The 18,280-nt window shown below is 40.9% G+C and overlaps 1 protein-coding gene and 1 pseudogene across 3 annotated transcripts in view; both read left to right on the forward strand.

The window, feature by feature from the left end:
- The window catches only part of FAM81A (family with sequence similarity 81 member A), a 125,033-nt gene that overhangs the window by 27,983 nt on the left and 78,770 nt on the right, over positions 1–18,280 (forward strand). The window lies entirely within an intron of this gene.
- On the forward strand, positions 6,116–18,142 carry LOC309626807 (vasculin-like protein 1 pseudogene; annotated as a pseudogene). Its single transcript has one exon. The product of its transcript is annotated as a vasculin-like protein 1 pseudogene (transcript).

Raw genomic sequence — 18,280 nt, forward strand, 5'->3', positions numbered from 1 at the left:
TGTTAAAATGCAGATTCAGTTGTGTAGATCTGCTGCGAGACCCGTGAATCTGCATTCTAACACAGAAGCGATGCTGGTGCTCCTGGTTCACAGACCACACTTTGGTTTTGTTTGTTTGTTTGTTTCTGTTTTCACTTTTTTTTTTTTTAATTTATTTATTTATTTTTATTTATTTATTTATGGTTGTGCTGGGTCTTCGTTTCTGTGTGAGGGCTTTCTCTAGTTGTGGCAAGTGGGGGCCACTCTTCATCGCGGTGCGCGGACCTCTCACTATCGCAGCCTCTCTTGTTGCGGAGCACAGGCTCCAGATGCGCAGGCTCAGTATTTGTGGCTCACGGGCCTAGTTGCTCCGCGGCATGTGGGATCTTCCCAGACCAGGGCTCGAACCCGTGTCCCCTGCATTGGCAGGCAGATTCTCAACCACTGCGCCACCAGGGAAGCCCTCACTTTTTATTTTATATTGGAGTATAGCTGATTAACAATGTTATGTTAGTTTCAGGTGTTCAACAAAGTGATTCAGTTATACATATACATGTATCTGTTCTTTTTCAAATTCTTCTCCCATTTAGGTTGTTACATAATATTGAGCTTCCCTGTGCTATATAGTAGTTCCTTGTTGATTATCCATTTTAAATATAGCAGTAGGTACATGTCAATCCCAAACTCCCTAACTATCCCACCCCCACCACCTACCCCCCAGTAACTATAAGTTTGTTCTCTAAGTCAGTGAGTCTGTTTTTGTTTTGTAAATAAGTTCATTTGTATTATTTTTTTTTTAGATTCCGCATATAAGTGATGTCATATGATATTTCTATTTCTCTGTCTGACTTACTTCACTCAGTATGACAGTCTCAAGGACAGACCACACTTTGGGTAGCAATGTTCTAGGTAGAATTGGGTCTCTTGAAAACTTGACCAAAGGTTCTTGTGTGGAAGCAGATGTGGTCCCTATCACTGGAGGTCAGAAAAGTCCTTAAGTTTTAGGTGATCCTACTTTGAAAGAAGAACAAGCTGAGGAAAACCCGAGTTTCTGAAGGAAAATGGTTAAATTCAGAACTTCCCTGGGGGTCCAGTGGTTAAGCCTTTGCCTTCCAATGCAGGGGGTGCAGGTTCCATCCCTGTTCAGGGAACTAAGATCCCACATGCCTTGCGGCCAAAAAACCAAAACATAAAACAGAAACAATATTGTAACAAGTTCAATAAAGACTTTAACAAATGGTCCAGATCAAAAAAAGATCTTTAAAAAAAAAAAAAGAAAATGGGTAGCTTCTTCTTAGGGTATAGTAGGAAACGGCTACTGGCTGGGAGCTCTCCCTGGTGCTGCTTGAGACTTCTCCCAAGTCTCCTTTCCTCACAGGATCTCCTCCTGAATTTTAGCTCTTTTGTCTAAAATATCAATCTAAATCCTTGTTTGAAAATGTGCCCTTCTTGGACTTTGATGCTTGACTATCCCTCATATTTATTTCTGGCCAATACCTGGAGCCTTTGGGCCTGCCTAGGAAAAAGTATTGAGGTCTTTAAGCTCTTTCCTTGAAGACAGATTTTCTAAACCACCAAACCCTGATTATCTATCTCCTATCTATCTATCCATCCATCCATCGATCTGTCATCTATCTCTGCTTAAATTTGATGTTCTTGACCAAGAAAGGAAAAGAAAGTTCATTGTGGCTTATATTTTCATAAACAAAATAAGGTAGAGGCACACAGTATATGCCTGGCACATAGCAGGTGTCCAATGCATACTTTTTATGCATGTAAAATTCATGAAAATAAAATTAAGCATTTTCAAGTATACAATTCATGTATTAAAGTATACAATATACATCTACATTCATGCTTTGTGCAAACACCACCTGTATCTAGTGCCCAGAACATTTAATGCACACCTTTTGAAAGCTGTATGAAAGCAAAGATTACTTGGGTGATTCAGAAGAAACTTCTGTCATTTACTGAATTCATTAGGCAATTTATTGACTCAAAATTGTGAATATCTTAACTGCATTAATATTTTTTTCATTTTGTTTTTTATTTGTCTATGTGGTAATGATAATATCAGCTTTTTTTTTTTTTAATTTTATTTATTTATGGCTGTGTTGGGTCTTCGTTTCCGTGCGAGGGCTTTCTCTAGTTGCGGCAAGCGGGGGCCACTCTTCATCGCGGTGCGCGGGTCTCTCACTATCGCGGCCTCTCTTGTTGCGGAGCACAGGCTCCAGACGCGCAGGCTCAGTAATTGTGGCTCACGGTCAGCTATTATTTATGGAATGCCTACTACATATATTTTCTTATTTAAGCCTCAGAACAACCTAATGAAATAGGTATTATTATTAATAATATTGATTGAAAAGAACACTAAAGCTCAGAGATTTTAATTAACTTGCCCAAGACCATACAGCTACCAAGTGGCAGGGCTGAGGCTTAATCCAAGCCAGTCCGACTCAAGGACTTGATCTCTTAATCACAGTGAAATGATACCTCATGTGGACACAGACTTATTATCTACGACAAGTGTGGATTATGAAGAAAGTTAAAGTCTCAGCAAGCAAAAAACTAGATACATGTAAACTCAAGATTAAATGCTTGGAAACAAGGACTGAGAAAAAGCTAACAAAACACCAGAAATCTTCATAGAACTGTTCAGAATTAGGGAGTTTTTGCTGGAAGTTTTTCATATAGTTTAAGTGACTTGTATTTCATTATTCAACTGTCAGGATTTTAAAATCATGATTCTCTTGCATCACTGGTTTCTCTCCCTTTACTGGATCACTACATCAGAAAGAAAACTTGTTCCAACGTCTTCTATTTCAAAAAGCAAACTAAAAAAACCTTTCTGGTTACCTTCCCATTTTTCTGCTCCTCTTCATTGCAGGACTCCTTGAAAGCATTGTCTATGGTCATTACTTCTTCGTTCATTTCCCATCTTTTCGTCAACCTGCTCAAACAGATTCCATCTCCACCACTCCACTGAAACAGCCCTCATCAAGGTCACCAGTGGCCTCCATGTTGCCAAATCCATCTCTCTCTTTTGGGGCCTTAACTTCTGAAACTTTTCAGCAGCCTTTGACCCCACTGACCTCCTTGAAACTCTTCTTTGCCTGCTGCCTCACCATACTCTCCTGACTCTCGTTCACCTACATAGGTTCCTCCTTCTCAATTTCCTTTCTGGGTTCTTGATTCTTGATTCCGGAATCTGGTTCCTTTTTCTCTGCCCCAGGGTCTTCCCTAGATGATCTCATCCAGTCCCTTGACTTTAAGTACCTCCTATATGCTAATGCTAATCAAACAATATCTTCTGCTCAAACTCTCCCCCAGAGTCCAAACTCATAGTTCCAGCTGCCAGCTTGATAGTTCTTCTTAGAGGTCTAATAGACATCTCATACTTAACATGTCTAAAACTGAACTCTTGATTTCTGCCCCTAAACTTGATCCTCCCGAAGGATTCTCCATCTTATAAATGGCATCATAATTTACCCAGTTGCTCAGGTTGAAAAAACAGAAACCACCTTGATTTTTCTCTCCTCCATCCCTAACTAATTCATGACAAGTTTGCTTAACTCTACCTTTACATTATATCCAAAATCAGTCCAGTTCTATCCCTATCTCCCCTGCAACCATTGTAATCCGAGCCATAATCATACCAATTACATCATCATTACAATACACCCAATAGCTTAAAACTAGTTTCTCTGCTTTCTCTTATGCCCTCCTGTAATTCATTTTCAGGACAGCCACCAGAGCAAATCAGATCAGGTTATTCCCCTGCTTAAAACTGTCTTTTGATTCTCATCTCAAATAAAACCCAAGCTCTTTACTGCAGTTTTCAAGCTCCTAGGCACACTGCCCTCTGAATCCATCTAGTACCCCCCTCTCTTCCTTTCTTTCTGAGCTTAAGCCACACCAGCCTCCTCTTAGCCCCAAGTATGCCAAGCCCCTTCTTGACTGGCTGTTTCTTCTGCCTGAAATTCTCTTCCCCTAGATCTTTACATAGCTGACTTTAGATCATCTAGGTGTCAGTCAAATACCACCTTCTTATAGAAGTCCATGCTAGCCATCCTTTCTAAACTAGCCAACATGCTCCACGTTGGTCACTGTCCTATGGCTCTTTTTATTTTCTCCATGAGGATCATCACTATCTAAAATTGCTTTGCTTGCTTATCATCTCCCCACTTAAAATATAAGCTTCGGGAATTCCCTGGCCGTCCAGTGGTTAGGACTCCATGCTTCCACTGCACGGGGCGCAGGTTCGATCCCTGGTCTGGAACTAAGATCCAGCATGCCGTGTGGCACGGCCAAAAAAAAAAAAAAAAAGTTAAAAAAAATATAAGCTTCATGAGGGCATAGACTATGCATGACTACTGTATCCCCTATGCCCAAAATAGTGCCTATCACAGTCTAGGTTCCCAATAGATGAGGAAATGGAGGCTGAAAAAAATTAAATGATGTGTCCAAAATCATCCTGTTAGTAAGAGATGAAGCCAAAATTTGAACCCAAGTCTGAAAATTTCACTCTGAATCATGGAGTCCTTCTGTTACATGATAATGCATGTAATATATGTTCAGCAGGCAATTATTTTCATTATCCAAGTAATGGAAAAAAGTTCCCTGGCTTTTCGTTATTCGTAAAGCTTATAAAAAGCTAACTAAAATAATTTTTTTCTTTTTCCTTGCTTTGAAACATTATTATATTTACACACACACACACACACACACACACACACACACACACCATACCTTAAATGAATATTCTATGTATCTGGAAAATGTTTTTGTATTTATCAAATAGGCCTTATCTTGACTATTCTATTTTTAATGGGCTAAAACTGATAGGAAAAGCCATAGACTGATTTTTTTGTCAGAAAATTATTAAAATTGGAACAATTTGCTATACAGTCAATGGGTTTATGTTCTTTTGAACAAAATTGGTTTTTAAATTAGTGTCTTACAACTTCTATAAAAGGTTTCATAATGCCATTCTCAAAGGGAAGAATTGTGGTTTGCTAACTACACATCTTGAAAGTGCCTGAAATAGAAATAAAGAAATTACGTCCTAGGAAGAAAGGCAGTAATAAGACTCTTAAGTAAATAACCTGAGGATTTTCAAAATAATAGGAACATATATTTTTAAAATACTCTATGATTTTCTCCTCATAACTCTGGAGTTTTCTTTTAATTTTTTTTGCATCAGAGAAATACATGTATCAATACTTAGTATATAAAGTCAAAGATGTTTATACTGATGTTTCTTGATCTTTCACTGTTAATTATTATCTATTGACTTTCTACTATGGAAGATGAGGATTTAGCTTTCTTAAATGCCTCAGTCTACCTTCTGCCACATACACTTTTCCTCCAATCTCCCCAATATGGTGAGGTAACAATTTTTGATTAAACTGATTATCAATGTTTACATTATGTCTATTGTTCACAGCTGAGCTATGTGTGATTGCACACAACTTTTTTCTTTTCTTAGTATTAACGATTGCCTTTTTTGGCCATTGGTTTAGTTCTTTTTGTACCTGTCACTAATTCATCTACAGACTTTTTTTTTAAAAAAACACTTTAAAAAAAATTAATTAATTAATTAATTTTTGGCTGCGTTGGGTATTCGTTGCTGCGCGTGGGCTTTCTCTAGTTGTGGTGAGCGGGGGCTCAGTAGTTGTGGCTTGCGGGCTCTAGAGCGCAGGCTCAGTAATTGTGGCACATGGGCTTAGTTGCTCTGCAGCATGTGGGATCTTCCCGGACCAGGGCTCGAACCCGTGTCCCCTGCATTGGCAGGCGGATTCTTAACCACTGTGACACCAGGGAAGTCCCATCTACAAACTTTTATTTTTTTTTATTTTTTTTTATTTGGCTGTGTTGGGTCTTCGTTTCTGTGCGAGGGCTTCCTCTAGTTGCGGCAAGCAGGGGCCACTCTTCATCGCGGTGCACGGGCCTCTCACTGTCGCGGCCTCTCTTGTTGCGGAGCACAAGCTCCAGACTCGCAGGCTCAGTAGTTGTGACTCACGGGCCTAGTTGCTCCACGGCATGTGGGATCTACCCAGACCAGGGCTCGAACCCATGTCCCCTGCATTGGCAGGCAGATTCTCAACCACTGCACCACCAGGGAAGCCCCTACAGACTTTTTGATAGAACTATAACTCCTTTCACTGTGGTACAAACATATTAGATAATCTGTTTCTCTCTCTCTCTTTTTTTCTCTCTCATTTTCTTGGAAGTATCCTCCCTGTGGTGCTCTACTTCTTGCTTTAGTCTGTACTGGTTGCTCTCCAGGACATCAGTCCTGGTATTACTTTTATCATATTCTTAAGAATTCTCTTTACTATTATCTTGGAGTAGATCTTCCACTTCCTGGGCCCATGTCTCTTTCTTTTTAGCTTACTTTCTTATGCAGTTTACATTTCTCAGTAAAATCCTGAGAAAGTGTACATTTTTGGGAAGTAGCATATATGAACATGTCTTTATTTTGCCCTCAGACTCAATGGGTAGTTTAGCTGGATGTAGAATTCTAGAATAGAAATAAGTTTCTCTCAGAATTTTACAGGTACTGATCTTGCTTCCAGTATTACTATTGAGAAGTCTGATGTCATTCTGACTCCTGATTCTTTGTCTGTGATATACTTACAGTCTGGAAGATTTTAGGATCTTCATCTTTAGTGTTCAGAAATTTCAAAATGAATTGCCTTGGTATGAGTTTTTTTTTATTCACTGTGCCAGGTACTTGGTGGTTCTATTCAATATAGATGATCATGCCCTACAGTTACATGAAATTTTCTTGTGTAATTTCTGCAACTTTAGAGGGCTTACTATGGGCAGTCTTATTAGTTGGCATGTCATCCAATATTGCTCATAAAAATACTTGTGTTGAAGTTTTTTTAAAGCTTGATTTATAATTTTCTCTCTTTCAGTTTAACAAAAGGCGAGCTGATATCTCTTGTGAAAAATTTTCTACAGATATCATTTTTATTTTCTCCCCTTGGAAAAAGAGTAGACTCTTCCTTGGAAAAAGAAATGTCAAACTTATTATATTAAGATTAGATACTGTGTATGCTTGTGTTCTATTTTTTTAAATAAATTTATTGTTTGTTTATTTATTTATTTTTGGCTGCACTGGGTCTTCGTTGCTGTGCGAGGGCTTTCTCTAGTTGCGGTGAATGGGGGCTACTCTTCGTTGTGGTGTGCAGGCTTCTCACTGCGGTGGCTTCTCTTGTTGCAGAGCACAGGCTCTAGGCGCATGGGCTTCAGTAATTGTGGCTCACGGGCTTAGTTGCTCCGCAGCATGTGGGATCTTCCCAGACCAGGGCTCGATTCCCTGTGCCGTGCATTGGCAGGCGGATTCTTAACCATTGCGCCACCAGGGAAGCCCCTTGTGTTTTAAACTTATAATGAATTAGCAAGACTTTTGTATTTGTCACTAAGACCTATCCAAAAAAGATGCTCCAACTTTTGAGTACTGAAATTATGGAAATAAAACAAAATAGTCAAACCAATATTAATTATTTGCTCACTCTTCTGACTGGATTTGGGAGAAAATAAGCCGGGAAAAGCTCAGCCCTGACTTCTGATGTAAGAGACTTGGGCAGAGATACTAGTCAGGAATGGGCCACATCTACTCCTGGTGCTAAGAACAGGGTAGGCAGGTGGAGAAAAGAATCTTAGAGGGCAGAACCCAGGTCAGGTGGTGGCAGGAGTAGGGAAGTAAAAGTCTTCCTTGTTCTGGTGATGCTTTGAAATCCTACTTTATAGTTCAGGAGAATAAACCAAACAGCTGAAAGCAGGGGCCAGATAACTGTCTGGTGTTGGTGGTGGCAGTGGTAATCATTGACTCCTCAGCCATCGCTGGCTATATTTATCCTCAGAGATGTCCATGGTGAGCAGAATAACTTCAACTGGCAGTGGGAGGAAGGACGATGGGCTAGTGATGCCATCTGTACCTTTCCCACAGCACCAAGTATTATGCATAGGCCTCTTTCCCTTTTCAAGGGCCTGGGTGGGTGCTTAATTTGGTTGAATCATATTGGTGGAGCAGGAAGGATTCAGATAAATAAGGCAGAAGCAGTAGTGTGACAATCTCACTCATTGTTCTTAGAGGAGAACTTGGAATTTGTGTTAGGTGCAGCCAAAAATGATCGGGATATTAGGCGCTGCACATCCGTTTGACTAGGACATTGATAACTTCGTGCAACGGAAAGAGATGGTTTGGGGTGCGGCTGACACCAAAAGGATACTCAGAATTGTTCCAAGACAAGCAACATCAGTAATTGTGTGAGGAGTGAGTCAACCAGATTAATTACCAACTTCTGTCTGCATATGTAAGATAAAATAGTTGAGCCAATATTAATTAGACCTTCACTCTTCTGATTGGGTCCTGGGAGAAAAGAGTAATAATAAAATTTATATGATATTAGATATAATAAATAATATTAAAATAGTAACTGAAGTGTTGCCCTAAAGTTTTTTTTACATGAGTTAGTGCCTTTGATCTCCATTAGAATCCAGTGAAGTAGGCTCTACATTACTGCCATTTTACAGATGATGAAACTGAGTCAGAGACGTTAAGTAACTAGCCTAAACACATACCAGTAGTGTTTAGGAACTTCAGAGCGTGAATCCTCCTTAAAAAAAAAAAAGAATGTGTCAAATTTACAATTTATGATTCTAAGGGGAAGAGAAAGTTACTTCCTGAGTCTATCGTGATGAAAACCTATTACATGACTATGGGGGGTGGGAGGCGGCTACAGCTCCTGGTAGAAAGTCCTACAGCTCATTCCCATTACCTTGGGAAATCTGCTGTATGTACATGAAAACAATTAAAGTGTATCCAAATGGAGGAAACAAAGAGGGTTACACTTGGGAAATCTGCTATATGTACATGAAAACAATTAAAGTGTATCCAAATGGAGGAAACAAAGAGGGTTTCACTTGGTATTTCTCCTGTAAGAACAACTGCATAATACTAATTTTAAGTGCAGAATATGTATTGTCTATTAATCAGGACTTTAAAAAATAGCACTCTGTATACCTTTTGCTAGCAAGCATGCACACATAAAGCACTTGCTTCAGTTTCATTATTTAAGAAGATGCTCAAATCCCAAAATATTTTTGGCTCTGTGTACTTCAAACTAAAGATTCTTTTATCAGGTTCATTTGGAAAATTACACTAAATCTTCATTCTTTGCCAATGTAGACCTGGGTGAAGGTGTAAGAAATCAGATAGAGTGTTAAAATTAATTTGCTCTCCCCAAAATAAAATTTTTTGTATGTTACTCTTTATATTCTTTGATGTGTGCAATCCTTGGGGGAACAAAAGGGGAACTGAAGCAACATTTATTCACGTCTCACTATGCCACGCACTTTATGTACTGAAGTTTATGATGCATTTTTCCTTCCTAGTCTGATGTGATCATCGGGAGGCCATCCAGCATCTGGTTAAAACACAGGCAGTGGCATCAGAAGTGCCCAGGTTCAAATTCCACCATACCACAAAAATAGCACTTAAAATTTATACAATATATGTCATTATCATTCTTACATGAAATCTAACTATGGCCAATAACATGAAAGATCGATGTTGTATTTCAAATAAAAGAATATCAAATACCAACATCTGAAAATCCCACCCACTAATCAAGATTATCAGCAATTCATTTATTGATCTACCAGCCCTATCAAATATCATGATGAAATTTCCACTCCCTATTAGAAATCTGCTTAATATTGCAAATCTCAGCAGGAGGCTTTCTAGCTATACACTATACATCAGACACAATAACTGCCTCTTCATCTGTGACTCATATCTGCCAAGGTGTGAGCTACAGATAAATTATCTGAAACTTACATGCAAACAAAGCCTCCATATTCTTTATCTGTGTATTCATCCTTTCTAGTGCCATAAAGCTTTGGGACCTGGACAAGCCATAGCAATGTCTCTAAGCCTCAGTTTTACTCACGGATTTTTGCAAGGGATAAATTAAATACTATAGGTAAAGCATTTAGCCCAGGGCTTGACACATAAACACTGGCTATTATAGCATCAGGGCCAGGGCCCAGGTGAGGTAAGGCATGTATGTGCAAAATTTAAGGGGGTGCCCAAAAAACTCAGTAATGAAGATGAATAATATTTTAATGCAATACTTTAAAAATTGAAATTAGTGCCAAAAATCCATGAAGACCAAAATATCAAAAATTTCAATAAGGACAGTATTGATAGTCCTGATTTTTCCTTTGCTTCACTTCAGTGTGGCTTGGCATGACAGAGTATAATGTATCATGTATGTTGTGTGTATTGTTATTTAGTGGGTATTGTCATTTCTTTTTTTTTTTTTAATTAATTAATTAATTTATTATTTATTTATGGCTGTGTTGGGTCTTTGTTTCTGTGTGAGGGCTTTCTTTAGTTGTGGCAAGCGGGGACCACTCTTCATCACGGTGCGTGGGCCTCTCACTATCGTGGCCTCTCATTGCGGAGCACAGGCTCCAGACGCGCAGGCTCAGTAATTGTGGCTCACGGGCCCAGTTGCTCCGCGGCATGTGGGATCTTCCCAGACCAGGGCTCGAACCCGTGTCCTCTGCACTGGCAGGCAGATTCTCAACCACTGCGCCACCAGGGAAGCCCGTCATTTCTTTTTTGTTGTTGAACAGAAGTGAAAGTTGTCTCTTAATTCTCGTACCTGTAAGGTTCACTGTCCAATAATGTACTACTTGGCAGAGAAGCTGAAACAAGAGTGTCAGCTTATGTGGGGATCCATTTTCTAAACTGTGGTGTCCTGACTGCTTAATACATGGTAAATAAACATGATTGTTTGCTCAGCTATACTGAACTGAGCTATTGTGGCATGAAACTTCAGAAGAGCTTAAAGACTATACAGTATATATATATATATATTTTTTTTTTTTTGGCCTATTTTCTGAAAATTGCTGAAAGGAAAATTTTTTCCAGAATCAATGTGCAGGAGTCTTAACGGCGCATGCACGTGAAGGAAGGAGGGAGCCGAAGTGATAGATTCCTGTGGCCTTTAAAATGATTGAATAACGTTGGAAATGGATGCAAAGTGACTTCTCTACTGAAGCAGAAGATTCTTATTACCTTCCATTAACTCGGTTTAGTCTTCAGGAAGGGGCAGAGCGAGTGAAATACAGAAAACTGAAGAGAGGAAAAACTCACTTTGGAACTTTCTCCATGACTGTTCCTTAAGCCCTATCTTTCTACTTGTTTTGATTTTGCTGTGAATTTATAAATAGTGAAGACCAAAGAAATAGAAGAAACATTTGAGAGCTTTATACCAAGAAATTTGCCTTGAGAACTGCTATTCTTCGGAGGGAAAAGCATATCAAGTTCCTGTCTGATTTTTTTTTTTTTTTAAACAAGCTTTCTTATGTTCTTAGATTTTGAAGGATAAGTCAAATATAAATACATACCTGCACACTAGTTTTAGCAGCTGTGTAAGAATAATGAGATTTGTAAATTAAGGGCTTTGTAATGTGGATGTTTTGCTACTAGAGTTGACTGCTCAGAAGATCTTTTATAGCTCTTCAGTGTTTTATTGTTGATCTATCATTTCAGTGACATTATTTGCCCAAACAGAACTCCATTTGTCTTTCTAAGCTATGACCTTTCTGTGAACAGTGTTTGCATTCAATGTGCAAATGTCCATGTATTATCTATTTAAGCAACATCATAGGGCCATCACTCAAGGAAGCTGAATGAGGTGAACATTGATATAGCTCTTTCCCCTTTCCATTTTTTAAATGTAACAAATACTTTTTATGTTCCTCCTTCCCCTTTCCCCTTTTGGAAATGTGTCAGGATCTAGATAGTTTAAGGTGAGCAATTGAGGGGACTGAGAAATTGATCCACACAGAGTCTGGCTTCTTTGTGCTTCATCATAAGGTGTGCTGCTCCTGGCCAGCCTAATTTTAAGTACCATTTTAACAAGAGAACCTCGTGGAAATCCAGCTGGCAGACTCAAGGAGGTCAGGAAACAGGACCACAGAGGTTACACTCTGGGATCCTGGCCATGAGGTTGGATGCCTCACCTTGTTGAAAAGAGACACTGGACCTAAATGGTGCAGCATGACTTTGTTCCTGCTTGGCTAAATTTCTCAACACCACAGTCAGCTAAGTCACCTACGGCCACCTTCGAAAAACACGGAGAGCACCTACCCCGAGGAGATGGTAGACTTGGAGTAAGCCGTCGTCAACATAATTCCTCTGATGGCTTTTTTAACAATGGACCTCTACGAACGACAAGAGATTCCTGGCACCAGCCCTCCCTATTCCGCCACGATTCCGTGGACTCTGGTGTCTCTAAGGGAGCATATGCTGGAATCACAGGGAACCTATCCGGTTGGCACGGCTCTTCCTGAGGTCACGACGGCATGAGCCAGCATAGTGGGGTGGCACAGGGAACCATCGCCACTGGAATGGCAGCTTCCACTCCCGGAAAGGCTGTGCCTTTCAGGAAGAGCCACCTACAGAGATTAGGGAAGAGAAGAAAGATGATAAGGTGGAAAAGTTGCAGTTTGAAGAAGACAACTTTCCTTCTTTGAATCCAGAAGCTTGCAAACAGAATCAACCATGCAGACCCATTGGGACCCCTTCTGGAGTGTGGGAAAACCCACCTAGTGCCAAGCAGCCCTCCAAAATGCTAGTCATCAAAAAAGTTTCCAAAGAAGAACCTGCTGCTGCTTTCTCTGCTGCATTCACCTCACCAGGATCTCACCATGCAAATGGAAACAAATTGTCAACCATGGTTCCAAGTGTCTATAAGAACCTGGTTCCTCAGCCTGTACCACCTCCATCCAAGCCCAGTGCGTGGAAAGCTAACAGAATGGAACACAAATCAGGATCCCTTTCCTCTAGCCAGGAGTCTGCTTTTACCAATCCAATCTCTGTTACCAAACCAGTAGTACTGGCTGGGGGTATAGTTTTAAGCTCTCCCAAAGAGAGTCCCCGCCAGCACCACTCCTCCAATTGAGATCAGCTCCTCTCGTCTGACCAAGTTGACCCGCCGAACTCCTGACAGGAAGAGCGAGTTCCTGAAGACTCTGAAGGATGACCGGAATGGAGACTTCTCAGAGAGCAGAGACTGTGAGAAGCTGGAGGAATCAGAGGACAACAGCACACCTGAAGCAAAAGAAAATGGACAGGAAAGCTGTCATCAGAATGGTCTTGCTCTCCCCGGAGAAGACGAAGGGGAGGTCCTCTCTCACTCTTTGGAAGCAGAGCACAGGTTATTGAAAGCAATGGGATGGCAGGAGTATCCTGAAAATGATGAGAATTGCCTTCCCCTCACAGAGGATGAGCTCAAAGAGTTCCACATGAAGACAGAGGAGCTGAGAAGAAATGGCTTTGGGAAGAATGGCTTCTTGCAGAGCCAAAGTTCTAGCCTGTTCTCCCCTTGGAGAAACACTTGTAAAGCAGAGTTTGAGGACTCAGACGACACGGAAACCAGTAGCAGTGAAACATCTGATGACGATGCCTGGAAGTAGGCATATCAATGCTTACTGTTAAATCTGACCCAGTAAACTCAGCTTGTGTGTTTAGGGGTTATACAGAAGAAATCGTTCTTTTCCTTTTCTTTTTCTTATGTTGTTGTTGAATACTTCATGCACAAGGGAAATAATCATATCCCAAAGAGAGAGCGAGGGATTGGCTTGTTTAGCTTTTGTTGTTGTTCTTCCCTGTTATCTGCTTAAGAGAACTTTGTGTGGTGGGAAAGATTTTTAAAACACACACACATACACACAGTATATATGGGGCGCGATGCACAAGTGGGATCTGGCAGGGCAGAGAGGAGGAGACACAGGTTTGCAGCAGCAGCTTCTACTACCAGCCCTTGGGGCACTCACCCCTGTGCTCAAGCAGTCATTGTCAATGACAAAGTGACTATTGAAGTTATAATTGTATTAAATGAATGCTAATAATTTGGATATTTTATTTTGTTTCCGGCTGCTCAGGTAATGTTAGCCCTTAACCCAGCATATAGGGTTTTTTCACTTTTTTTTTTTTCTTTCTGGGTACAACTGTAAAATATTTGGATATAGGAAATGTTGTGTTATTCTTGCAGCCTTGATATTCAGGGTGGATTGTAAAATATACATTTTTGTGAGATCTCAAAGATTAAGATTATTTTGATAACATTATTTACAGATTTAAAAGATATGGTTATCATGAGTCTGTTGAGGGGGGAAACTACTGCATAAAATAACTAACTTGGAATAAATATTTTGCATCAGTTTGGGAAAAAAAATCAATGTGCAACGGAATTTTCTACAGTGCTCCCTCCCCTTGCCAATGAAATGGGTTTTGGATGAATCAGTTTAATTATAAGGTTATTCTAGAACTTCTGGCCATAAACTCTTTGGATAAATCCTCCTTTATTCCAGATTTCACTCTCTAGTGAGTAGTATTATGTTAAGGCTCAGTTGTTTGCTGTTTCAACACAACCCAGGCTGCCTTTGCCCTGCTATGTACACCAGCAATTACCTAAGTTAAGACATAGATAACACCTCCTAAGTTAACACTACTGCACTACTAGGAAGAGTCTTCCAATACTTTATGCTTCCCTGCTGGTTGTGCCCTAATTATAATTACTTAAAAAACCCTTGTGAGATGGATAGATACCAACAAATTCATAAGCAAAACATAATATTTGAGAGAATTAGCCAACACATGAAGGGAAGCTGTTAGCAAAAACAGATAAGTCAATTACAGTTTACTCAAAACATGTGAAAAATCCATTATTTTTATATATAAAAGAGGAAAACAAGGGATTTCCTTAATTCTAAGATGTTACTATTATCAACAAAGAAAACCACCAAAGAAAAGCCATAAAGAATAACACATATTTTATTAACTGATTATTAAGAGAATAATGTCTCAAGGTCTGAACCCCACCTTTGTTCAATGTAAGATTTCTCTTATTTGATGAAAGATTTTTTAAAAGGAAATGGATATGGTGATGATGAAATTAGTGGCAGAATTTAGATTGAGTTAGTCAGTGCAAAATGAGGTATTGTGCTCTCCGTTTCTTCATGACTCCAACAGCACATATAAATGCAAAACGTATTTTCTTCTATCTTGAAAATGTTCACTTAGCACTAAAAACCTCTCTCTTGACCTTATTTCTCACCTTCCCTGCACTACCAAACTTCTCTAAAGAGTGACCCACACCTCCTCCTGCATTTCTCTGGCAGCCAGTCTTTTCTTAACCCACAGCAGTCCAATCACTCAAAAATACCCATGAAGGTCACCAGTGACCTTCTATTCACTAAATTTTCTTGACTTCTGTGGCACTTGTCACCAAACTTTCCACCTGGAGCTTCTCTGACGTCCCTAACATCTCTGGTTCTTCCTCGTTGTTCCCTTTGTGGGAACCCTCTTCCTCTTTCTGGTTCCTATATATGACCATTGCTTGTGGGTCAATCTTTTAGCACCTTATTATTGGTGAAGAACACTGTGTGACACTGTGTGACACACCTCACAATGGATCTTGACACCCCACTGAGTAACAAGCCTTAGTTAGAGATAAAGTGCTAACCACCCTGCAGGGCTCACCACATTCTTGGTCCACCTGCTTTCCAGCCTTTTTACAAATACCACTTTTGACCTATACAGTCCCTTGACCTTCCCCTAGATGAGCCAGCTCACTGGCCTCATAGAAGCCCCGCGTATCATATCTTCGTGACTCTTGGTGGTGCTGAGACACAGGTAGGACCAGAACTCAGCTGTGGGAATTCCCTGGCGGTCTGGTGCACGCTTCCATTGCAGGCGGCACCGGTTCGATCCATGGTCAGGAAAATAAGATCCCACGAGCAGTGCGGTGCAGCCAAACAACAACAGCAAAAAACAAACAAACAAACAAAACCCCTCAGCTGTGCCATAAATCACTTAAAAAAATTTTCCACAGCGTCTAGCAAAATACACTGCACTAGTTATTTGTATTTAATAACTGGTTGCTGAATAGTATGACAACCATCAAGTTTATAAAATTGCTCTCTTTGATGAAACTATTTTTGTTAATCTGTGCCAGTATTAAATAATTTGTGATACATCATAGCTTTTAAATTAAAGTAATGCAAAAAAAAAAAATCCATTTCCTGTAATGAGTCACAATCAAACAATTCTGGAAAAACAGATAGTTCTTTGAAATTTATCCTACAGAAATAGTTTGAGTTGGAAAAAAATTAAGGTAGGCTTAAATCATTGTGCACGGTGTCTCCTCAGGATTCAAAACATGTCACCTGAACAAGGGGGAAGAAAAGGTCAGAAGTGGGAAGTCGTGGCTCTACTATACTATGAAACTTCAGGATTCCTATTGAGGAATTCAGAGTTTGCAAGAGCTACAATTATTTGTCTTCTTACTAATGAATCTTTTAAAATTTTGGATTCTATTTATGCTAATTGATATGATTTTTTTTAAAGGAAATTAAAGTCAGCCAGAATGAAATGGTATATATACGTAGCAAGGGCCCTCATTTACCAGGTCCTCTTCTTCTCTACCCTTGAGAGTGATGGAGTCTTGTGGCAATTACAGCATAAAGTTATGCTTTGAAGGCCAGCAGAAGTACAGGAGGGAGTTTCCTCTGTTTTACATATGCTCTACTCTGAGGGTTATAAGGATTGCTGCCATTCTCCTAGGAAGCCAGGAATGGGTGCCCTGCAGTTCTGAATCAAGGGGGAGTGGCAGAATGGAGCTGGGACCAGGGGAGGGAGTGGAATAGTAAGGGCGGGGGGGGGGGGGTGGTGGAAGAAATGAGGCAGAGGGGACTTTCATGTGCCCATCTGAGATGCACACCTTACACTCTGGAAGGCAACCCAATGGGGACAGGCCAGAAACATTTTGAACCTTTCTTGGGACTCTTGATGGTGGGCTCTGGGTTTGAATGAGTACTTTCCCGTAAGACCTGCACGTCTTTCCAGACATAGCAGAGAGTTATGTATGTTTCAAATATATTTTCAGTGGGAGAAAGTCAGTGGGAAACTGAGTGATACTGTTATCAGGATGACATAGGATTCAATTCCATATACATTTACTGAGTGCGTACCATGTGCCAGGCAGTGGGAATCAAAGGGAAGAAAGGAAAGAATAATCACTGAGCTAAAGGGATCCTCCTAGGTCAGATCTCCACAACATAATTCACAAGGTCATGCACTCTCCTTATCACAATGTCAGTTTCATGCTGTCTGTGGTTATTTGATTGATGTGTTTCCGGCTGTAAGCTCTATGAGAGCAGAGATTCGTGTCTCTTTTTCTTTTTCACCATTGTGCATGCACAGTTTCTAGAATTTGACAAGCATCCAATAAGCATTGTTCACTGAATGTTATGGATGCATTAGCCCTTGGTGGGGATATTATCCCGTTTTATAGGTATGGAAACAGAATATCCAAGACCACATAGAAGTAACTGTTGGAGAGAGGATTCCAGAACAACTCAGCCTAACTCCACAGCCCAGAGTCTTTCTACCAAGTCCTCCCTTTCCCTGGGTTGGAGAGGCTGTGGCTGGTGGAGGAGACGGATAGGAACACCCTTCCTGGGTAAATACTAGCGACAGGAAAGAGGTACGAACCGGAGGTGGGCGTAGGTGGGGGTCCCCAACTCTGCTTACATCCCGCCCACAGAGAGGAAGCAAATTTCTGAGTGGATCGGCGTGTGCAGCCTGCTCAGAATGCACATTGAGAGGAAGGTGCAAAGAGTTAGGACGCCCTAGGAGGCGGGTGAGGCAGAAGGGAGGAGGAAGGCATGTGAAGAAGAGGGGTGGTAGCAGTTCTTTCTTTCTTGCGTCGTGCCTGCTGCCATGAGACCGGATCCTTGGTCCCAGTGGCCGGTGTCAAGGTGATTCATTAGATGACACTTGGCCGCCTCGAGGGTTAGTTAGTTCCGCTGCACAGGTGGGGCGTCAACGCGCAAGCTGTTTCCCAGACGGTGGCCTCATAAAATAACTTCTCCTCGATTTGGAAGGCGGTGGGGGTAGATAATAACGCTTTCTGTGGGAAAGAGGTTTGGTAAATAACGGATGCTAGGGCTCTGAAGAGAATTACAGGGCAGGCACCATGGCTATCATCTTAATCAGGCACCATTTCAACACCCCTCTCTTCAAGTCAACCAGCCCTACAACAGGACTTATTTTCCAATAAGCGAAATCCCCGCCCGCCGACTCCGAGCCGCTGGGCTGCGAGCTGGGTGGGAAACAGCAGCGGGAGGAGAGGCTATTTTGGGTGTGGGAACGCGGAGGGAGGAGGGGCGGTGCCGCGGGGCTGGGCGCGGGCGCGGGGAAAGCCTC

This window comes from Balaenoptera borealis (assembly GCF_965194805.1).
Source record: "Balaenoptera borealis genome assembly, chromosome: 3".
In the NCBI taxonomy this organism is placed as follows: domain Eukaryota; kingdom Metazoa; phylum Chordata; class Mammalia; order Artiodactyla; family Balaenopteridae; genus Balaenoptera; species Balaenoptera borealis.